The sequence below is a fragment of the Numenius arquata genome, chromosome 10 (assembly GCF_964106895.1).
Source record: "Numenius arquata chromosome 10, bNumArq3.hap1.1, whole genome shotgun sequence".
NCBI lineage: Eukaryota > Metazoa > Chordata > Aves > Charadriiformes > Scolopacidae > Numenius > Numenius arquata.
Window position 1 is genome coordinate 55,660,922 of NC_133585.1, and position 23,336 is coordinate 55,684,257.

The following is a 23,336-nucleotide window of genomic DNA, read 5'->3' on the forward strand; positions in this document are numbered from 1 at the left end:
CCGGCCACGTATGTTGAACAAACATGTGGGGATAATAGAGAGGGGGATTCTCCTATAGGGGTCCCTATTGGCATGCTATATGCGCCCAGAGGCTGGAACAGCTGACGATAATGAACTCTTAAAAAAGCTAAACACGCGTGCAAAAGTTTTCTAAAAACTTTCAGAAGTTTTTAGAAATCCTAGCAGTTTTCTAAAACTGGCCTAAAAAGACAATGAAATGTCCTGCCAGAAATCACAGGAGGCGGAAAAGATTATTATTATTATTACTAATAATAATGATGATGATGATGTCTTTCCCCCCCCCCGCACCTCCCAAGCCTGAGGCCTGGGCAGGTTTGCCCGAAGGAGGACCCCGCAGCCGGAGGGGGGGGCCGAGGCGCACGGCCCGGCCTTGACCGCCTCCCTCCCTCCCTCCCTCTCTCCCAAATCTGGTTTTCATAGAGCCGCGCAGTAATTACCTAAAGCCATAACTGTCTCCCAAATTATTCATTAAAGTCATTCCCGGGAATCCGGCGGCGCTGGCGCTCACATTTACAGCCCTTGCGCCATCCGAGGAGGGGGGGGGGACACATCAGGACTCGGGGGTGCGGGGTCGGGGAGGGGAAGGGAAGGGGGGGACCGGGGCGGGGGGGGAGCGGCTCGCCCCCTTCCCTCCCCTCGTCCCGGGGCGGCGGCGGGTCCCGGGGGCGCCTTCCCCCTCCCGGCGGCGGAGCGCGGTGCAGGCCGGCGGAGACCTCGGGAGCGGGGAGGGTATTTCGGGGAGTTGCGGGAGGATGGTGTCTGTGCCCTGCGGTGCTGTCAGCGGTGACGGATCCCAGACGCGGCCGCTACTGTATGGCAGATTGAGTTTCTCGGCAGAAAACTCTCTCCCCTCCCTCCCCAAACGTCTTCAAAAACCTTCTCCAGATACCGCGGGTCACTTCGGCTCAAACCGGGAGAGAAAGGGGGGCAAAAAAAGAGGCTTTCCCGCTCCACCCACTCCTTCTCTCTCTCCCTTCCTCCCGCCGGATCTCTCCGGGGTGCGGGGCGGGGGGGACGACGCACGGCCGGGCCCTTCCTCACCCGGGGGGCCCGGGCCTCCCCTCTCGCCCCCGGCCCGCTGCGAGCTCGCCGCCGAGCAGGGAGCCCGGTCCAGGTAAGCGGCGGGAGGGGGTGGGGGGGTGGCGAGCGGGGCCGGGGCTGGGTTGGTCCCCGCAGCCCGTCCCCCCTCCCGCGGTCGGGTCTCGCTGCCTGGCGGGGGCGACCTGGGCGAGGGGGGTGGTGGTGGTTGCCCGGAGTTGTGTGGCGAAGGGGGGGTCCCCCTGCCTCAGGAGAGACGGGAGGGAGGGCTGGGGGACGAGGCGGGACCCCGGAGTAGGGGGACGGAGCGGGGGTGGATTTGGGAGCCTTCGGGAGCCGGGGGGACGGGCTGGTGCGGACCCCTCACCGGTACCAGGCGGAGGTCGGGAGCGCCCCCCCCGTCTTCCCCCCCCATCCCGTCTTTTCCTCCCCGCTGTAAGAAGCAGGGGGGTTAACAGCGTCGGGAAAATGTCCACCCCCCCTCCTTGAGACACAAAGCGTGTATCGACACCACCACTCCCCCCCGCTTCCCCTGCCACCTCTGGACGATATTGCCGCCCCCCCCCCCCGAACCGGGATCGGAGGCCGAGGGGCCGGGGGTCTCCCCCTCCGCGCCGGCGGGGATGCTGAAGGGCTGGCGGGGAGGGGAGACCCCTCGTCCCCGCGCATCTCCCCACCCGGCACCCGCGAGGTGCCCCGCCGGGGAATGGCCCCCCCCAAGCCCTCCGGGCACGGCGGCGGGGGAGGCTGCTGCTCCCCGCGGGAGATTTGGCGTGACAACTCCGGGGGTCGGGGTGACCCCCACGCGCGGAGCGCCCCGCGCCGCATCCCCCGTCACTGTCCTCTGGGTGGAAACAACCTGATTTTGGTGGTGCCTCTTGGAAGCGGTTCCCGCTAACCCCGCTCTCGGTCTTTCCTTCCCCAGAGGAATGGGAAGGCTTTAACTCAGCCGCTCGCCCAGCCCCCTCCCCTCTCGCGCTCTTTTTCTCTCTCCTCTTTTTTTTTTTTTTAAAAAAAAAAAGGGGGGGGAAAAAAAGGAAAAAAAAAAAAAAAAAAAAAGCTCTTGCCTTTAGCAGAAGTATAATTGTGACCCTGCCTGATCCACAGAGCCTCCTGTTGGGAGCAGTTAGCTGTGGTTGCATTAGGCCAAAGGACCTCCCAAGTGGCGGTGGCCTGGGTGTCATAGGAAGGGACTCTGCACATTGTCCATTCTTTCTCATCAAAGTCCCAGGCACCGTGGAGCCAACAGTTTGGTGGAGCAGGAAAATAGTAAACAAGCCTCCCCCCCCGCGCCCTCCCTTCCCAATCCAGCAGCCCCGTGATCTTCCTGGGACACAGAAGAGGGAACAAACTTTTTCATAACTTCAGCTCGACGGTGTGATTTACATTTCCGGCTGCTCTGTCAGAGGGGCAGTAATTTACAGCCTGATAAAAAACACTTTTACAACACCAGAACATGTTCAAGCGGTGTCTTACTCTGCGAAAAGATTTTAAAAGAGGACACACGCAAGAAAAAAAAAAAACAACTTCGTTTCTCTGCCTTTTTTTTTGCACCGTGGTTTTCTGAGGAGACAAATGGGTTGAAATCGCAGCGCAGGCGAAAGAAAAACAAAACAAAACCAAACAAAAAAAGTAGATGCAGGCTGAAGAAAACGGGGACGAAACCAACCCTGGGGTTTTGTTTATACGGTGTATATTATATGTCCGCGTTTCTCCTGTTTCTCCAAGGCTTTCGCTTAATGGATGCTTCTATTTTCATGCTCTCGGGCCAAATCCCTCTTGTCTTGCCCCGGGGAATGCTTTCATTTGCGCATGGATCTATTGTGTTTAAACAATTTCTTTTCTTCAATAATTCATTTCTTCTCCGGAGTCTAAAATCGAGTAGGTCTGGTAGCGTTTATGAAAGGGGAAGCGTCTTTTATTCACTTCTAATTTCTCTAATCTGATATGGAAAGCTTTTCCCAATAGCGGGGTAAGAGCGTTGCCGCTTCTCGAGGAGCATCCAGTTTGTTCCAGCCAGGATCCTCCAGCGCGGCAGGGCAGGACGGCTCTGGAATCTCATGCACAACATCCCCATCCCGGCAGAGACGATAAAATTTAGTAAATTACAAATATGTGAATTTGGCAAACAGTTACGGATTAGCATGATCAAACGATTAAAAAAAAAAAAAAAAAAAAAAGAAAGAAAGGAAGGGGGAAAAAGGGATGGATAAACCACATGTAGCAGTTGCCGCTTTCATGATTTTGGTAATTATTTACACCTGAATCGTAGGTTACTCCAGCCACGGTTTCAAAAGTAAACCTTTAAAGAATTTAATTATTTCCAGTTTTCGGCAATAGAGATTAAAAAAAAAAAGCAAGAAGCGTGGGTTGGTGGGGGAACTGCTGTCCCCCGAGCTCCCCGCCTTCCCACCCCAAGCTGGGGCAGCCCCTCCCTGTCCCCCCCAACACACAGGGGAGCGCACCCTCCTCTGCCTGGCCTGCCGGGGGGGTCCTGGGGCGCACAGGGAGCAGAGATGCGTATACATACATATAGATATTATCTATATGTGCCCGTGTGTGGACGGACTCCCCGGTTCCTTCCTTCTGCTCCGTAATCGCTCTGTTATTTTTACTAAACGATCGGGATGGCTCGACGTGACCCCTCGTCGTTTAACCCCATTTTCTCTCACCGCACGTGCGCCGGGGCGGGGGGGTGGGGATGGGGGGGTGGCGGGGAAGCGGCAGGATCAGCCGGGAAAAGCGGGATGTACAGCGCGGTTTATCCCTCTTCAGGCGGGCCGGGCTGCCGTGTGCGGGGGTGGGGGCGCGAAATGCTTTCGGTACATTATTGCTTCTTCTCCTTAAATCTCCCCCACCCTTCCCCCTCCCCCCGCCCCATCGGGGCCTGTCTCAGCATCCTTCCGCGCCCGCGCAGCACCCCCGTGTGCTCGGCATCGCCGTGGGCTGGTGGGCTCAGCCCTTAGGGGGGTCAGTCGCCCGCTCCCACTCTGTAGAAGAGGGGTTAGAAGTGATGTGTGTGTGTGTGTGTGTCCCACCCCCACGGCCAGGGGGGTTTATTTATCGCCCCCCTCCCTTGGCCGAGGGCAGGGAATATCACGCCGGACACACGGGGGCGAGGGGGCACATAAACCAACGGTAACTCACTTTCTGGGGTAAATCACCTCAAGCGTGGGCTCGGTCAGACTCTTTATTTCTCATCCTCCTGAGAGGTGTCAGTGCTGCTCCAGCTATTGCGTCATTTGCGACGCCAAGACTCCCGCGTCTTTCTTTTTTTTTTTTTTTTTTTTGAAAACAAAGGTTTTTTTGTCCTGTCCAGCCCTGGGAAGACGGACACCTCAGATTAAGAATACAGTTTCCTAAAGACGGGCGGCGACAGTCCCCACCGCAGTGTCCCACTAAAAGCGACAAGAAAAGAGAGGCTGAAGCGTGATGATCCACCATAGACCCTGTTCTGACCGAGTCTGGGCTGCGTAAGCGCAGAAAGTGCTTAAAACGTTAACATTTCTCTGTTATTTCTTCTGCGCACACACGGTTTAAAATAGACAAAGTGGTTATTTTATTTAATTGTCCATATATAGAGACACACACACATATATACACATATTTATATATATAACTCCCTCCGAAGAGAGCTCTGACACCTGCTGCAAGCTCCGGAACAGCAGATCACTCTGTAAATGCCTTCTGCATCTTTTTTTTTTCCCGTAGTGGCAAACCCTATTCTCAGCAATTTAAGCCCCCGCGCAGCTTCGCCGAGCAAAGGTCCCACCAGAATCCCCTCGAGGTTGAATTAATCCTGGATGGAGACCGAAAAGGTGCCGGCTTCGCCCCGCGTTTCCCAAGCCGGACGCCTCCCAGCAGACCCTTCCGCTATTTTGTTAAATTCTGGGGAGATCAGTTCGCTGAATTTGCTCGGGTTTATTTTTATTTGCCGCGCAGCGGGAGGAGAAGCGCGGTAAAATTAAAAGGGCTTGCGGGGAGAGTCAGGAAAAAAAAAATTTAAAATATCATTTTTCTCCTTGGCCGAAACGAAGACTCTCTGGGGGCTCTTTCCACGGGTTATCCCCATCCAGCCCACGCTGCTCAGCAGGGGCGTCCCCACACGCGTGGCCGCTCCCGCGGAGCTCCCGCGCACCCCCCCCCCCCCCCCGCCTCTCACCGGCAGCGCGGAATAGAGGGGACCGGAGCCCGGTAATGGTTTTCCCTGCAGATGTTGTCGTGGTATTTAAAGGACTAAACCCCAACGTGCAGGCACGCAGCTGGGGGATGTTGTATCCTATCAATTCATAACAAGGAGGCATTCTGGAAAGACTCGTAAGGGTATTTATTTTAAAATGTGCGCTGAAAAGATATATGCCGGGGGGAGGGGGGACAGGGTTGGGCGTCTCGAGTTTTGTTTCTAAGCCAAAATGGCACAGTTTGAGTTGTGAACAAATGGTTTCCAGAGAATAGTTATTTTCTCTTTCTTTTCCCTGAAAAAAAAAAAAAAAAAAGGTTGTTTGAAGTTCCCGGAGTTTTAAATGTTAAATAATATTAATACCAAAAAGAATTCTGCGGGGCTTCTCGTTTTAATTTTGCAGGGCTGGCATGTGTCCTTCCTTCCTTCCTTCCTTCCTTCCTTCCTTCCTTCCCTCCCTCCCTCCCTCCCTTTCTCTCCGTCTTTCTCTTTTTCTTTCTTTCTTGCTCTCTTTTTTTCCCTCTCCTTATCTCTTTCTCCTTTTCTCTCTTTCTCTTTCTTGCCCCCTCTCTCTCTGTCCTTTTCTTTCTTGTTTTCGGAAACTTCTCCTTTCGAGCTCACTGTGTTGGGGATACTGTTGTTGAGCGTAAAAGAAATAAATAACCCAATAAATACAGCAGGCTCCTGTTAGGACAACTTCCAAGCCAGAGCAACATTTTGCGAGTTAAAAAAAAAAAAAAAAAGAAAAAAAAGAAAAGAAAATATAAAGCCCTTGAGGACAAAGAAAATAAAGCAAAGGGCTGTAAGAGCAGAAGGGCTGTCCGTGGCGGAGGTGCGGGGCAGCGCCTCTCCCCGGCCCCGCCGGGCTCCCAGGGAGGGTCGGGGGGCTTGCGGGAGCAGCCGCGGGTTCGGCAGCCCTGGTAGCCCCGGGAGCGGGCAGCTCGCCCGGCGCTGCCCTTCCCTCCCCGCCGCTTCTCTTCCCTTCACCGCTCCGGCCCGCGAAAAACATCGCGGAAACAGCACCGGGGGGGCTGGCGGCGGCCCGGATCCGGGGGGGACCCCGGCCCCGGGGATGCTTCTACCCGCCCGCCCCCTCGGTGCTGCCGTGGCCCGGGGCCGTTCTCTGCCGGGAGCCCCCGTTACCCCGGGCCAGCGTCTCCCACCGTGCGGCCAGCGTGCGAACACCGCCATCCCGGGGGGGGCAAGGGGGGGTTGAAATTCTCCAGAAATCGAGAGGGGAATCCCTTCAATGGAAGGGAGAATTTTGCAAGGGAGACTTTTTGTCTTCCTTCTCTTCTTTTTTTTTTTTTTTTTTTTTTTTCTCTTTTTAAGCTGTTAACTCCCGTTTATGATGGAAATGTTCCTCTGTGCGTTTTGTTTCTCTCCGGCTGCCGTTGCCTGGCCTGGGTTTAATCAGAGAGGGGGGAGAAAACCAAAAATGCTCGCCGCAAATATAGCTATTGTTCGGCTGGTTGGGAGGAGGAGGAGGAGGAGAGCAGGGGGGACCGGGAGGCCGCGGGTGACAGTGACGGTGGGGACCCGCCACCCACCCCTCTCCCGGAGCCCCGGTCCCCCTCTCCCCGACCTGCCCGCGGCCGGGAGGCGGGGGAGCCGGGGGCACGTTATCTCGGGAACATAAAGCTAATAAAAGTGCTCGTATGTTGGACATCCCCCTCCGCCTGTTTTATGGGGTTTCGCTGGTGGTGCTTAATGGGCTGGGTCACCGGCACTGGTGCTGGCCAGGTTATTAGGATTAAGTAACCTAATGAATCGCGTGGCCATTAGCGGGCTTTGAGGGAAGGCGGTTTTCCCTGTACCCTGGTCTTCTGCCTCTTAACACGGGCAATTATTTTTAACTGTCCCTCAATCACGGGTCGCAGGGGGGGCTTTTTTTTTTTTTTCTGCTTTCTTATTTGTTTAAAACCTCTCTCTGATGCTCAGAAATGGATTTATTCACAGGAGGAGCCTGTCTTTCTTATCTGAGGGTTCCTCGGGCCAGCCGCACGCCGCCGCCGCCCCCCCGCCCCCGACCCGGCTGATGGGAACGGAGCAGCCGCCGGTGCCGGCGCCTTTCGCCGCTCCGGCACCGCTCCAGAAGGATTTGGATTTTTCCCCAGCGGAGAGTTTTTCTCTTTGTGCCTCCTGCCCAAGCCAGGTAAGCGATGCGACGCTGGGTTCCCTCCCCGGGGGCTCGTCCCTTCCCGGTCCCCCCGCCCCGCACCCCGCTACCGAGCCCGCGCCCGGGGGTGTCTGCCTGCCGCTTGCCCGCTCTCCCGGCTTGGAGAATTTGGCAGGAGCGAGCTCTTGCGCCATCCACTGTCTTCTCTGGCGGGCAGAAACCATAATTATGTTATTTTTAATATTTTTTCTTTTCTTTTTTTATTATTTTTTCCTCTCACTTATTTTTTTTTCCTTTTTTCTTTTTGTCCCTTGGATTTAATATTAATCCGTTTGTTTTGATTTTTTTTTTTTAAATCCCGTTGTTTGCCCCCGCCCCGGGGGAAGGGAGCGCCTGGACGCGGACACAGGTTACAGACCCTGCTTCTCCCTCGGGGCGACGGCGCCAGCGGTGGGAATCCCCGCTTTAATTAGAGCAAGTGTTAACGGCTGATTGAATTCGATCAGATCTGAAATATTTGTCCCGTCGTCATTTGTCGGACCGTTCACACTTCAAAAAAAAACCAAAACAAAACAAAAAAACCCCAGAAAGGGTGTACTGGGGACAAACTATCGGGAAGAGGGCTTTGGGAGAGGAGGAGAGGAGAGGGTCCCGCCGGTTTCTGGCCGGGGCTGCTCCCGGGGGGAGCGGCGCAAGGTGTCGGTGCGGAGGGAGGAGAGCTCCATCCCGCCTGCCTTGGAAACCCTCCACTTTCCCACAGCTTTTTCAATCCCCAGCACTTTTCACACCCTGTTAGGACTTAATACCGCCGAAACCGCTAAAACGCTTCCATGGCTGGAGGTACGGCCCGGCGGGGGCTGCGCCTGCCCACCCCCCCCACCCCCCCCCCCAGCCCCGCGGAAAGGGCTCGCTTCCCTGCGGGAAATTCCTCGGATGCTTCGTGCTGAGGCTGAGACGTCGGGCCTGCTCTCTGTGCAAGGGCTTCGGAGGGCAGGGGAGGGGAAGGATTCCCGGGATACCTTTTGGGGACGAGCTGGGGGACACGGCCGGAGCCGCTCCCTGGGGAATGGGGCAGATCCTTCCCCGAGCGCACCTGGGCGGGGGGGCGGGCGATAACCGCAGGGAAGAGCCGGTTTTTTCCCTACTGAAGTAATGGCTGGGAATTTCCAGGTGACGTTTCTTGTCCCTCCTTTTCCAAACCTGCAAACACCGTCCCCAGCAAACCCGCCCGACTGGGCTCTGCCCGGCTCCCAGCAGGAGCCCCCGCCTCCGAGAAGCACAACCCCCCCGCCAGGAGGGCTGATCCTGCGGTGCCTGGCGGCCAGGCCGGCTGTGCCCAGCCCTTGAGGCCGGGGACTTGTAGGTTGGCGTTCAGAGCCTCGAGGGTTTTGTTCGGCGGGTTTGGCCCCCCCGAAAACCAAGGGATTCGTCCTCCGCGCAAAGCGAGCGCATCTCTGGAGCGCATTTCTACATCGCTGCCCCCCCGCCCTCCAGACGCGGCGGGGGGGCTCTCTCCCTGCACCCCTCGCCTCTCCCGCAGCCCTTTTCTTGCAGTAACCCCGGGGAAGGCCGAAACACCGGGGGGTGGGCACTAATTGTGCGGGATGCACCTTTGGGTGCTCCGTTCTCCCCCCACCGCCCCCGCGGCGAGGTCTCTGAGCGCTGCAGCGTCCCTCAGCTCCGCGTTTGCTCCCTTTAAACCTGCTCAAACCTTTCAAAAACCTTGCGGCGGTGGAGGGAAATCCGTCGGGAATACGCGCTTGGCGGGACACTTTTATTGCCCTGATTTGGTTTTTTTCCTGCCCCCGTGGGGAAATGCTGCGGTGAGTGCGGTGCCGCACGGCGGGGGGGGATCGCGGATGGGGCTGCGGAGGGAGGCTGGGTCCCAGCGGGCACCCCGAGATCCCCCCCGCTGCTCTGTCCCCGTCCGAGGCACGCACGATTCCCCCCCCAGCCCCGGGTCACATCCCAGGGGCCGCGCTCCTCAAGTGACAGGGGGTCTCCGGGTGTCGCCGGGGAGGGGACACTTCGGTCGTGTCTGGGTACGAACATATCGACAAGGTCCTCAGCAGGACCCTAGATCCTGCCCGAGGTGAGGGACCTCCGGCGGAGGGGCTGCATAAACCAGGGAAATGTCCCCACCGCTCAGGTGTGACTCCAGAGGGTCCCTTCTCCCACCCCGCTCCAGGCCGGACCCCCGAGGGTGGGTGTGAACTGCCCGACACGGAGCGCACTGCAGCGTGCTGACATCCTTTATTCAAACAACATATAGGCTCTGAAGCCGGGAGCTAGGGGGATCCTCAGGGAAAGGATGCTCTCGCCAGGTGAGGGAGAGGAGATAAGGACCCGAGCATCAGGGGGCACCATGGCAGCTCTTGAAAGCTTCCCTTCCCTTCCCTTCCCTTCCCTTCCCTTCCCTTCCCTTCCCTTCCCTTCCCTTCCCTTCCCTTCCCTTCCCTTCCCTTCCCTTCCCTTCCCTTCCCTTCCCTTCCCTTCCCAAAAAACCAAACCCGTGGCGTGCACAAAGGTGTTTTTCGGTGGTTTAGGGGTTTGTTATTGCGGGATGAGGGGAATTCGGGAATTTTTTGGGTGCACTGCCGCCCGTACCGCGCTGCCCGGGGGGGGATGCTCGGGTTTAAAGTCCAATATCGCGCCCCCCCGCAGGTCTGGGAGTGGCAACGGGGGGAGAAAACGGAGCAAACACCATCCCCCCCGCCGCTTCCAACCCCCCCCCCGCCCCGTCCCCGGTGCTTCCGCGTGTGCGCGGCGGGTCCGCGGGGCTCAGCGCGGCTCGTGAGGGGCACAGCACCCAGGTATAAACAACTATAGATCTGTCTGTATGAACACATGCACGTGGAGGGTTAATGTGTGTCAAATCCATACAATGTGATATCTATTATTACGAATATTACATTATTACGCGGCGGGTGGGAGCGGGCGCGGATTTCCCCGCCGCCGCGGGGGGACACGAGCGTCCCGTGTGACAGAGCGGTGTCACCGCCGGCTCTTCCCCCCGGGAATAAGCCTTATTTGTCAGGGGAGGCAAGGGGCGCCTGGAGTTACTGCCAGGTCTTGACCCTCCCCAGCCGCCCCCACCCCCCAAAAAAATTAAAAAAAAAAGCATAAAGCAGCAGAGGCGGGGGGGGGCACGGAGTCCCTTCGGGCTGCGCCGCTGCTTCCCCTCCCTGCTTCGTGTTGCGAACCTCTCTCTAATCGTCCGGTGCCACCTCAAAACTGCCCTTTGCGAAATTCGCGTGGCACAGAGCAGAGCTTCCCGACACCTCCTCAGGAAAGAACAGGCGTTTCCCCCACTTCTCGGCTTTTTTTTTTTTTTTTTTTTTTTTTTTTTCTCCTATAACTGCAGCTGCGGGGTACGAAATACATGAATAAACGCATCCACCGATCTCTCCTTTAATAATCTCCTCTCACCGCGTAACATTCCAGCGATTTCAAACCTGAATCCGTCACTTTGCTAAAAGAAAAAAAAAAAAAAAAAAAAAAAAAGAAAAAAAAAAAAGACAAGAAAAAAACCCCCCACCGCTATCAATAATTACAGAAAAGAAAGGAAAAGAACGGAAGAGACAGAAAGAGAAAAGAGAGAGGAGAGGAGAAGAAGAGAAGGGAGCAGAGAAGAGAAGAGCAGAAAAGAAAAGAAAAAAGAAAAGGAGCTCCCACCGTTTTGGATATTTTTTAGTGTTTCCCATCGGTTTGAGGCAGGGAGAGCCGGGAGCGGCGCAGCACAAGGCAGAGGGAGCTGCCGAGCCCCCGAAGCCCCTGAAGGCTCTGCGAGCTCCCAGCCGTGAGTGGGGGGTTTGAGCCCTCTCCCTTCCCGCGGGGGTGGGGGAATTGCTTTTCAGGGCAGGTACGCGGCCGGGCAGGCCGGCTCCCCGCAGGAGCGGGAATGGGAAAAAGTTAGAAAGAAAAAAAAAAAGAAAAGAAAAAAATAAAAAAGAGAAAAGGAAAAAAAGAAAGAAAAAGAAAAAAAAAAAGAAGAGAAAAGAGAAAAGGAAAAAAACAAAGAAAAAGAAAAAAAAAAGAAAAGAAAACAGAAAAAAGGCAAAAAGAAAAAAAGAAAAAGGAAAAATAAAAGAAAAAAGTAAAAAAGAAAAAAGGAAAAGGAAAAATAGGGAAAAAAGTAAAAAAGGAAAAATAGGGAAAAAAGTAAAAAAGGAAAAATAGAAAAAAAGAAAAAGAGAAAAGAAAAAAGAAAAAAAGAGTGAGAAAAAGGGTAAGAGGGTAAGGAAGAAGAAAAAAAGAAAAGAAAAATGAAGAAAAGGGATAAAAATGAATAAAACTGCAGTGTGCAACCGGGGCAGCAGGAGCAGGGCTGGGGCTGGGGCTGGTGCCAGGGCCAGACCCTCACTCCGGGGCAGATGGTGCCATCCCTGCCCACTGAGCTGTGCCGCCTGGGGCTGGCACTGTTGGTCCCGGGGTGAGGATCTGGCCTCGCGCCTTCCCACGAACCAAACCCGACATCAAAGGGCACGCGATAGGCAATGTGGAGCGCACATGGGAGGCTCGCAGAGCCTTTTCTGTCAAAAATCGTTTCCTGGCGTTTTTCTGCCCTTCCAGACCTACACCCCCCCCCCCGCCCCCGGTACCCTCGCAGCAGCGTGGAGGAGCAGCGGGGACCTATAGACTTCTGGAGACGGGCTGTGCATAACCTACGGTGTCCATACAGCTTCTCCGAGCCAGCCCAGAGGAGCTGCTGGTTTCCTTTCTGCCTCCTTGGGATGCAGTGACTTGCAGCAAGTTAATAGCCATTGTCATCCAGGGGTGTTTTTAATTATCTCTTTTTTTGGGGCCTCTGTAGATTTAACTCGTCTCCTGCCACTTCTGCTGGCGCGAGGCTGGGCATCGCTCCAACATTCCCTTCCAAAACCAGCCCCGGCAACCAATATCTCACCTGCTTCGCCTCTACCCCACCGGCCGAGTCCTGGCTCGGCTGAAGGCCGCCGCTGTCTCCACCTCAAGCCCCAGGGCCTGATGGATGTCCCTCAAAATCCCTGCGTGTGGCCCCGATGGGATCTGCCAGGCTCTGGAAGCACAGAGGGATCCGAGATGAGCTGGAATGGGAAACGGAGGAGGATTTCAAGGCTATGGAACTGGTGGGGAGGTGGAGGGGCGATGGGAAATGGAATTAAGACCAGTTGGTTCTGCAGCAGCATTCAGGAAAACAGTCTTAGAAATGCTTTAGGTAATGATTTAAATAAAGTTGCAATTTAGGATGCAACCAGGAATTTGTAACATGTTTTAATGATGATTTGTTTCTATAGTTTTTTTGATTTATTTTTTTTTTTTTCCATTATTCACACCATTTGGGGAGGTTATAAAAAAGAGCAATAGGTGTGTGTGCATCAATCAACACACTGCCGTATGCTCCAACAAATGCTGCGTGTTTATATGTGCACTCATTTCTCATTGCTGTAACAAACTTAGAGAAAAAAACTTCATGTTTTTGCAGAGATTCCAAGACACAGCCTCTGGAAAGAGCCACTGCAGGCCTTCATCCCTAGGAACACCACAGCACCTGGGAAGCTCCTGTTACTTAAATGGGATGAGTCCAGCTGACGAACACACCAGCGCTGGGGATTAGCTGGAAATCTGGTGTTTAAACCCAGACTGGTTTTTTCACACCATCATGTGCCTTTTCTGAGGAACTGCCCTGGCACCGGGGAAGCCTGGGAGATGCCTGAAGGTTCTGCTCTGCACATGCCCCGGAGCCTTTCACTCTTGACAGGGGTTGGGGGCGTATCTCGCACCTCATCCCACCCGGATCCGCAGACACGGCATTCCCACTGCCTGGAGGAGCCAGATCCAGCACTGCACATGTACCACGATCTCCCACAGACATGGTGGCACCAGGGAAAAGCCGGTGGTCACACTGTGCAGTCACTCCCTCTTTGGCACAGCAGCCTGGTAGGGAGCCAGGATGGCTCTTTCCTCCGCATTAGGGAATTATCTCCTCTCACTGCAGCACGTAGCTTGCAGAATATCAGGACAGGGAGGAGAAATAGTCCTCTTTCCTCTGAAGCTGCATTAATCTGCATGGCACAACTAATCAATTAATTATTTGGTCCCTCTTCCCTCCTCCTTTGCCTCTGCCAACACGAGAAATTGCTACCCAGGCATCAATGTACCATTAGAGGGTGGGAAGAAGTTTGACCTCCCCAAGGAACTGCAGTGAGGTCCCCAGAGGCCCTGGTAACATCCTATTAACTGTCAGGCCAGTGACATTCTATAAAAAATAACCGACTTTTCAGTTTGTTATGAAAAAAGTTTATTCCCCACCCCTGAAATGCAGGAAAGGACTAGAAGCCGTTGGGCTGGGCAGCCAGGTCCATGGTAGACCTCAGTAGTGCTGAGGTGCTTATGAGGAATGACGGGAGACTTTGTTCCCTTGCGGATGACACCAAGCTAGGTGGGAGTGTTGATCTGCTTGAGGGTCGGAAGGCTTTACAGAGGGATCCGGACAGGTTGGATCAATGGGCCAAGGCCAATGGGATGAGGTTTAATAAGGCCAAGTGCCGGGTCCTGCATTGTGGTCACAACAACCCCAGGCAACGCTACAGGCTTGGGGAAGAGGGGCTGGAAAGCTGCCCGGCAGAAAAGGACCTGGGAGTGTTGGTGGACAGCCGGCTGAACATGAGCCAGCAGTGTGCCCAGGTGGCCAAGAAGGCCAATAGCATCCTGGCTTGTATCAGGAACAGCGTGGCCAGCAGGAGCAGGGAAGTCATCGTGCCTCTGTACTCGGCCCTGGTGAGGCCTCACCTCGAGTGCTGTGTTCAGTTCTGGGCCCCTCACCACAGGAAGGACATTGAGCTGCTGGAGTGTGTCCAGAGGAGAGCCACCAAGCTGGTGAGGGGTCTGGAGAACAAGTCCTATGAGGAGAGGCTGAGGGAACTGGGCATGTTTAGTTTGGAGAAGAGGAGGCTGAGGGGAGACCTCATTGCCCTCTACAACTCCCTGAAAGGAGGGTGTAGAGAGGTGGGTGTTGGCCTCTTCTCCCAAGGGAATAATGACAGGACCAGAGGAAATGGTCTGAAGTTGGGGCAGAGGAGGTTTAGATTAGATATCAGGAAGAATGACTTTACTGAGAGAGTGGTCAGGCACTGGAACAGCCTGCCCAGGGAGGTGGTGGAGTCACCATCCCTGGAGTTATTTAAGAAATGTGTAGACGTGGCTCTTCAGGGCACGCTCTAGTGCCCGGGATTGTTGGGTTGTGGTGGGGTGTTGTGTGTGAGGTTGTGGGTGTGGGGTTTAGTTGGTGGGTGCGCTTTTTTTTTTTTTTTTTTTTGTTTGTTTTTTTTAATGTGGTTGGACTCGATGATCTCAAAGGTCCCTTCCAACCACTAAGATTCTGTGATTCTGTGAAAAAGGGCAGGAGGGGTTTTCAGCCTCTGGTAAGTATGTCTGTCCTGAAGCAGCCAGTGACTGGGCTTTGGGAAAGCTCCAAACCAGATTGCTCTGTGAGGATGCGTGAAGTGGTGATGGGCTTTCAGATACCGGATGAAGGTGGTGAGTAGCTGTGCCCGCGTGGCTGGAAAGCACAAAGGACGTCTCTTCAAAGGCACCGACACAGGGTGAGGCTTAGTGGGGCACCCACGCTGCCATCCTCTCATTCAGAGCTCTCTTTGCCCTTAGGATCTGGAAAATGAAGTCCTTGAAGTCCAGCCTGACCTCACACACAGCCTTTTTGGAGCGAGACTGAACCCACCACATGTGAGGGACTTTCACTCCTGCATCTGGGCTGCTTCATGTAAAAGAACCCATAGACCCAGACCCACGTACCTATGAGCTGCTGAGGCTGCTTGAACAAGGAGTAGAGGGTCCAAAAGAGTAACAGTGTTCCACAAGAACAGCGTCCAAAAAAGTACAACTTTGGAGAGATCTGAACCGAGTCTTCCATCTGTGCTTGTCAATACAACCTGCCTACGACGTTTTATTGCAATGACTATTTTAAGAGCCCAGGGGTGGTGCTGAAATGGAACATCTCACTCCTTAGGTTGGCAGTCAAACCGATGTCTCATAGAATTGACACGGAAGGTCAATAGGGGAGGTTTTGGTAGAATTTGGTACATTTTGGTACAATTCCTGGTAGAGAAACAGAGCAGGGAATTATGGTCCATGTGCCGAAGGCCTTAATCTCCCCCTACCCCACCCCCATAAAATTAACCACATAATTTGTAATCATTCATAACAGTTGGAATTGCCTTGACTTTTAAAAGACTTTTCTCATTAGGCAACCCTTTATCCCTTGTAAAGCATATTATTGATCTTAATATGCAGAAAATGCCATAGCTGGCAACTCTGAATGTCTGTGCCATTTTTGCTAAACAATAAGAATTGATGAGGTTTGGCAGGACATTAAAATATTTAACATTATAGCTTTGGGAAGGCTTTTATGTGTCTGTACTAATAGGAAAATCTTTTAAGAGGAAAAATGTTTTTCTCTGCTCCACTAAAATCTCCAGTGAGGGCTGATTGTATTTGCATTAAACCCGATGGGAGGTTCATTACTGACTTCAAAGTCAGTTCCAAGAGGAATTCCAGTTTGGAAAATTATCACTCGGAGAAACATATCAGCCTTTTAGTCACATGATCATTTAAATTGTCGTTTCGTTACACGCCCTGACACTTTGGAAAGCATCTGGGGCCGGGACATTTGGCTTTGCCCACAGAAGCTGCAAATCAGCAGCCTGAGCGTGGTGGAGATGCCAACTCCTACACCATCGTGTCATCTGAAGGTGGACCAAGTGCCACTCCTGTGCCACAGGCCTGTGTCACATTCCTCTAAGAGTCCTTCGAGATAGCTTTTTTAAAATCTATACTCCTCAGACCTCTGTTCTCACCCTCCAAACCTGACTTGCAGGGCTTGCACGTGCTTTGGCCGATTCTCTGCTTTTACAGTGTTATGAGTAGGGTGTAGAGCTCAGGGGGAGGTAGTACAGGAAGCAACAGGGAGTTCAAAAACCAGACCATCGCTACCCCAAGCATTACAAGACCTAAAGAGGCAGCTGCAACAGGGAAAACACATAAATTTCAATCCCTTGGCTCAGGAAGGAGTATTTGCCACGTCCTGGACCACAGCAAGATGCTTAAGGGCTGTGGCAGAGCCCAGCCATCACCACCTTAAGATGCAAGAGCATCTCTAGGTGCTCCTCCTTCCCAGGACGAGGAAGGTCTTTGTCCTCTGACCAGGCATCTTTGCACTTAAGACGATGGAGGAAAATTCTTCAGGCTAACCAGGAGGCCTGAGAGAAGGTTGTGATGAAAAGGAGATTATAAAGTCCACGCCTATCTTCATCCTTCAGTATTGAGCTCATGTGAGGACACTCTATCCTGCAGGCATCCAGAGCATTCAAAGGTCCTTCTTGCCTGCATTTCTCTTAAAAGCCCTAAGGGCAGAGCTCAGAGGCCTCTTGGACCATTTTGTAACATTAAATAGATGCTGGTACACTTCGTTTTTACTGTGGAGCTCATCCTCATGTTTTTCCGAGGTGGGCAATTCAATTATGAGCATCACGTTATTGGTGAAGACCAAATTTGCTTTATCCTTTGCAGTCTTCCTGAAGGACAGCACCTCCTATAAATGCCAGTGGGAAAAGAACAAAATGTAACACTGGTATCCTGTAATCATATTTATTCCTGTACACAACAAGCTCAAGTCTTTTAATAGCTTTTTCCATATTGGACGCTTTGTTTGGATGTGGTTTTCCTGATGTATCCTAGTAACATATTTAGTTAATTTATATTGTGTGTATGTGTAGACAGATATACACACATCCATATGTATGCACACACATAGTCCTCATTAAGTAAGTGTTAAACCTCCCACAGAAGAGTTGCGTTCGGACGGCAACGGGACTGAAGAGGGAACGTCTGTTCCTTCTGCAGAGACCACTCTGGGGGGCACACGCAGCCCCCCTGCCCCTGGTGTGAAGGTTCCTCTGACCTGGGAGCCCCAGGCAGGACTGGAATCCCCTCCTCCTCCCTTCAAGGAGGGACACAGAGATGCTGGGAGGGCTAGAGCCCCTCTGCTGTGAGGACAGGCTGAAAGAGTTGGGAGGGTTCAGCCTGGAGAAGAGAAGGCTCCGGGGAGACCTTAGAGCCCCTTCCAGTCCCTAAAGGGGCTCCAGGAGAGATGGGGAGGGACTCTGGATCAGGGAGGGAAGCCATAGGAGGAGGGGGAAGGGTCTGACACTGAAAGAGGGGAGATTTAGGAAAGATCTCAGGAAGAAATTCCCTCCTGTGAGAGTGGTGAGAGCCTGGCCCAGGTTGCCCCGAGAAGCTGTGGCTGCCCCATCCCTGGAGGGGTTCAAGGCCAGGTTGGAGGGGGCTTGGAGCAACCTGGTCTGGTGGGAGGTGTCCCTTCCAAGGGCAGGGACTGGCACTGGGTGGGCTTTAAAGGTTGATTCAGACAAGAATTCTTCTCTTGAAGTCTTCTTGAGAAGGAGAAGACTTTCTCTTGAAGGACTCAATCCTGGCCATGTCTATCTCTATAAAATCAAACAGAGCTGGCTTCAGGGCTACAATATGCACTCTTGGAAAAGGCACACACTTCTTATCCTCTTTTTTCTTTTTTTTTTCCCAGACCCACAAGTGGATTGCAGGAGCCCTCCACTGTCATATTTATTCTACAGCAAAACTCCCATCCAGGAGGATTCTGCAGACCGAAGGACAGAGGAGTCAGGCTCTGGAGCTAAGGAGAAGACGTGAATAATTTCCTTCATAGCTGGTTTAGAAAAAGCCAGCTGCTTTCTATGGTCCTGCCAAAACCGAGTGGAGATGGTCTGAGGTTAAGGAACACGCGGGATAATTTTCATACCAAATGTGAAAAGGGAGAAATTGCTTTAACATATAGTAACTCATCATAAAAATGTGATACGTGTTCCCTTCCAGCTTTAAAAGGAGACTTTATAAACTCTACTCGTCTTTGATTTGTTAAGGCAACTTTATATTTCTTTTTTTTTTAATTCACAAATTTGTGAGAAAACATAATGAAACCCTTGATGTTTTTTTGACCTCGATTAGCACTTCATTGTATAAGTATTTGGTTATTGAAACATACACTAAATATTGCACTGTAAAATCTGTTGCGACTTATTCAATAGCTTTTGGAATTAATAGAAAAAAAAATGACGATTGCAAAAATGGTATTAATATTTATTTCATTTCATTTAATAAAAAACTCATTTGACTGCACAGTCCTTTGCTTTATTTTCTCACTTATCGTGTATATATTTGAAGAAAAATGTCTGTTGCATATCATGTATCTAACACTAAAAACTGATGCTGTTATTAATAAGTTGCTGAGAAAAATAAACCAGTTTGCACTTTGATTTCTATCACTCCTGGTGAGTGATTCTGCTGGAATAAACATAGCTCTAACACATGTAAACAACACAGGAAATTAATAACAAAATTCTTTGGATTTATTTCAGATGCCGCATACTTTATGTAAATATATGTGGCTTTCAATTTCAATGATTTTCCAGTAAGTAATAAACTTTGCTCATTAACCTCCTCTTAAACTAAACATTTATTACTTTATAAGTGTTATTTCAACTAAATCAAGTGGATGTCCTTGGTAAATTAATGCAGCAGATCTGTTCAGCCAGAGAGGCAGGACAACTTCTCTGGAGTCAGGAAAGCTTCAAGTTTCTACTTAAACTTCAAGGGAACGAGAAGCAGTATAATATGTTGATTTTTAATGTGAAAAATGTTGATAATATCTTTTTAAAATTAATCTACCTTTCCCTTACAAGCTCAGTGGTAAACCATGGGAAAAATCCCATTAAAACTTTTTAAAGTTACATATATCTGCTCCCTGAACCTTGGGTTAGTAGTTTTTCACAGAACTGATTTGGTGTTTTTTTTTTTTTCACTACCAGCCCTGATCAGTCAATATTTTCCTGGAAACCGACTTCTTTTAAGTATACAATTTTCAGCACATAAGGAAAAAAATATTCTGTTTTCTGTACCACCAGGAAAAAATACATATTAAGAAACATTCTGCTCTTGTGATTGTCACAATATACGTTTGACTTCAAAAAAGTTGTCAGCACTGGACCCTGCGGAGACTTTGGACCCTTAGAAAACCCACTCCCAGGGTTAAGGCTGAACAGCTCATGGTGTGGAAAAAGCCCTGCCATGCCGAGAAGGTTTGGTGTGAGCCACCACAGCACCTTCACCGCTCACCCTTCCTTCCTTCCTTCCTTCCTTCCTTCCTTCCTTCCTTCCTTCCTTCCTTCCTTCCTTCCTTCCCTCCCTCCCTCCCTCCCTCCCTGAGAAAGTAGGAGCGAACCTGGGGTGGGGGCAGCCATGGGGACTGTAGACACCCACCTCTTCTCAGCCCGAGCATCTCTCCTTGGGGCAGGATTTGATGGGAAACCACCTCTTCTCAGCCCGAGCATCTCTCCATGGGGCAAGATTCGGAGCATCCTGCTCTGCTACCCACCCTCCAAGCCCATCTCTGCTCCTTTTCCAGGCAGGAGTCCATGGTCAGGGGCACAAGATGGGCATCTCTGTCCTTGGGGGGGCTGCCAGCACTCAGGAGGGCTGCAGGCGGGGGGGTCCCTGGGAGGCATTTGGTTGCTCTGAGCGCGTCAGCTATCAGCGCACAGTGCAGCGTTTGACACGAGTTTTAGGCTTCTGGATTTTATCTCGTAATGAGGCGCAGACTGTCCTCGGGGGGTTGGTGAATCGTCACATCCCTCCAGCATGATCTCGCAACCCGCGGCACTTATTTGAGGGGTTGCGTTGGCCAGGAGCTTCCGCCTTGGGTGACATTAGCTCTGATTACAGGAGTCGAGCTCTAAAGTTTATTAACTCAGATATAAGGGGTTTTGGTTTCTTTTTTGGTTTTATTTTGGTTGATTCGACTGGATTTGCTTCAGACATGACTCATTGCCACTTCCTGCAGCTCCAGCGCAGTTCCTGCAGGACCCTCGGCCGCGGAGCACCCACTTCAAACACAAGGCAAGTTCTCATGTATATTTTTCATACTGAGGCTTCATCTAAATTAAATGTGGCAAGCCAGAGGGCATGCAGTACACATCCTCGGTTCCCTCAGTCCTCTTTTCCTCTCTGAAAAGAGAACTACAAAGAAAAAAAAAAGGAAATAAAAAGAAAAGAGAAAAAGAGAGAAGGAAAAAAAAAAACCCTTTAGATATTTAAAGGAAGAAGTCAAATTCCAAAAGCTCACAGGAAGCCAAATTCTCCACGCACAAGAAAAGTGACATTATCCAAACCAAACCTTAACACAGCATGGAAATGTGATGAAGAGTAGGACTGGTATTTTCAGTGAAGCTCTAGACATATATGTAAATACAATCAAATTGGGAACACATTCTAGGGATTAAAGAGATCTGCGTAGCACTGGAAGAAAGAAGCAGCAGATGTAACTGCTAACAACAAAAGAAGGGGTTTCTGGCCAAAGCTCAAGATTTTCTTGCACCCAGGCCTGTTGTTGCAAATGAATCTGGACACAGTAAATAATTTGTCGTGACTTGTAGATCCAACTCCTTTTTGTTGTTGCTCGTGAACTAGCTACCATTTACCAACATGCTGACTTTTACAAATGAGTTCCTTCAGACCCCTTCAGCGAACACGTAACGCAGATGTATTTCCATCGAGGCAGTGTCACTGCTCTATTAAACTGAGCCACTGCAGTGGCTCTGAGATAGGCAACGACCAAAAAGAGTTGACAACTGAAGGTGGCCAAGAAGTTCTGAGCCCTGGCCAACAGATTTCCAGCAGAAGAGAGGCACAAACTCCCACCAAACTGATCTTCACGGTCACGCTTCACCTAAGCCTCTCGCGATGATGGCACCTCTGGGAGGTACCAGATGGGGAAGATGCCTTGGTGGAGCAATCACCCGAGGAGCAGGACCTATCAGGATAGTCCAACACTGATTTTAATTTCTTGCTGTCTTGAGCCAGAGGTCTCTGGCCATCTTAGCTGTAGGTATTAAACCAGCCATTAAAACTGGGCTGCATAATTAGAAAATTTTGCCAAGCCAGGACAAGCTTTAAAACAATGATAAATAAGTGCCCTCAACTTCCACACATAGTTCAGAGCACCCCAAACACACGAGTGCTCAGTCAAAATTAACCAGGAAATAAGACCCACCTTGACAAGTCTCTTACTGGTCATCTGAGAAATACCAACAGTATTTTAAACATTATTAATTTAACATTCCTGTCTGTACGTTGTGAAGACCAGGAACCTGATGGGTTTAAGGAAACACATAGAAATGTTGTATTCAGTGTCCACACACACTCCACAGGTCTCCACAGCAAATGTTGCAGTTTGACAACTTAAAACTAGCGAAAAATAAGAATGTCAATGCAGATGACAGCCCTCTGTCTGCAACACAGGGGTCAGTGTCTCAGGTTATTCAGTGATCCTGAAGGACAGAAAGGGCTACCATATTGTCCCAGTGGGAGACAGAGAAACAAGTATCTTCTGTCCATCATTATTTTTAAAGGACTGACAGCAGCAGACCTTCTGGATCTGGGAGAACAGGAGCTCTGGGGTGTGAGAAAGTGGAATTTCTCCGGTTCTCAAGAGGGTTTTCCAAGCTGATGCCATACCCTGCCCTTGCCAGGTGGTGCTGCCCCAGCTCCAAGAGATCACCAGCACTGGGACTTGGCTCTGCAAACCCGTGGACACTGCCTCATGGCCCGAGGCAGCCACTTTGCCCGCCCTGGCTCACTGCACGCCACCATGTCCTCTCAGACACAGTCCAAACCACAAGCCCCAGCTCCCATCTTCTTTGCACTGGGGATGCAGCGGATTAAACGATGAAAAAGTACCATTATTTGTTCTATTTATTACTTGGAATGAAAGCCCCACTTTGGCACACAATACTTTTATTTTTGTAAGATCCTGTTCTGTCAAACAAAAAAGGGGCAGATAAAGGAATCAATTTTATATATAGACTTGCACCGCCCTTTTAAAGTCTTAAAGTCTACATTCAAGCATTTCTATTAATGATCCAGGATGCCAAACAATTTTTAATATCTTATTACAAAGCTTTTCAGCTTGCTTTTAACAAAAGGGAAAGCTGGTTTAATATATGAAGCCTGAAAAATTGCCAACTCTAAAAGAACATCACTCTTTTTTTTTTTTTTTTTAATTATTTGAAATGCTTCTGAATTCCCAACATAGCTGTTGGGATCCAAGGTTATGATCTAAGAGAAAGGATATGTTCTTTTAATTAAAGTAGCCTTTTACATTTTTTTTTTAAAAAAAAGGTTACTTTTAAAATATTCCCATCACCGTTTATGAGCTTTGGGAGGACAGGAGGCTCCAGGGATTGCTAATGACATACAGATAAGCCATATGTTCTTCTCACCTCCACAGTTTTCCCTGTCACTGATGCTTCACCGCTTGTGCCACATAACAATATAAATAATAATAATAAAAAAAAAGCAAACCCACAAAAAACCCCTAACAATCTACATCTCTTTTATGGAGTTTTCCCATCTTTGATGATGTTTATGCTGTGGGTGGGAAACAGAGGTGGAGGAGATGGGTTGATTTGCCCCTTGGGGTGACACTATAGGTTAGTGGCAAAGCTGGCCCCCGAGCAGCATCCTCCCAAGTGACCCACGAGGAAACTGCTGATGCCTCCACGGCCCTTTGCTACTGTGGACCCAAAGAACGGAGAAACACATCCACCGATTTCAGTGGTTTATACCTCATGGAGAAGAAAGTCAGCCCCAGAGCATCATTGGCGTGCCTAAAAAAGAGCATTAAGAGGTCATCATCTAATCGGTATTTAAGAAAAGATCAGTTTGGCCGTTTCATCCCTGCTTCAAACAGACGAGTGTCTCCAGAGCAATGCTCTGGCCACTCTTTGGGACCTGTGTACTGAGCCCCACCAGCACCCCCTGCTTTTACCCAGAGTTCATTCTTTACCCACCGCCTTGTCAAAGCAAATGGAAAGCCGAATTAACCAGCCAAAGCTA

The 23,336-nt window shown here is 51.1% G+C and overlaps 1 long non-coding RNA gene across 1 annotated transcript; it reads left to right on the plus strand.

Annotated features, from left to right (window-relative positions):
- Positions 1-757: 757 nt before the first annotated feature.
- Positions 758-18,699, plus strand: LOC141469353 (uncharacterized). The gene is made up of 4 exons (XR_012463460.1): positions 758-1,135; positions 7,199-7,394; positions 12,823-13,277; positions 17,953-18,699. It is a non-coding gene; the product is annotated as an uncharacterized lncRNA (long non-coding RNA).
- The last annotated feature ends 4,637 nt before the right edge of the window (positions 18,700-23,336 follow it).